Raw genomic sequence first — 335 nt, forward strand, 5'->3', positions numbered from 1 at the left:
TACGCCATCAACCGGTGTCACAACCTCAACTACCGAGGGCTGAAGTCCGCTGAGATGGCTATGGCTACAACCACACCTGGAGGTGGTGACCACGCTGCGGCCCGGCGACCAGGGTATTAGTTGTAAGTACCCACCCCCACGGATTGTTCCGCTACCGAGTCTTTCTCAGCTCTAGAGGGCAGCCACTTCAACTCCCAGTCGCTTCAATTCCACATGATAGGAGAGGTACCCGCACTGCCGCAAGGACCCGGATAGTTCCAAGCGCCTACCTCGGAAAGCACTCCTGAGATTAAGCCTCGGGTGGTCACGTTTCCCACAGTGCACGCCACCTCTGC

This window comes from Penaeus monodon, chromosome 37 (assembly GCF_015228065.2).
Source record: "Penaeus monodon isolate SGIC_2016 chromosome 37, NSTDA_Pmon_1, whole genome shotgun sequence".
NCBI lineage: Eukaryota > Metazoa > Arthropoda > Malacostraca > Decapoda > Penaeidae > Penaeus > Penaeus monodon.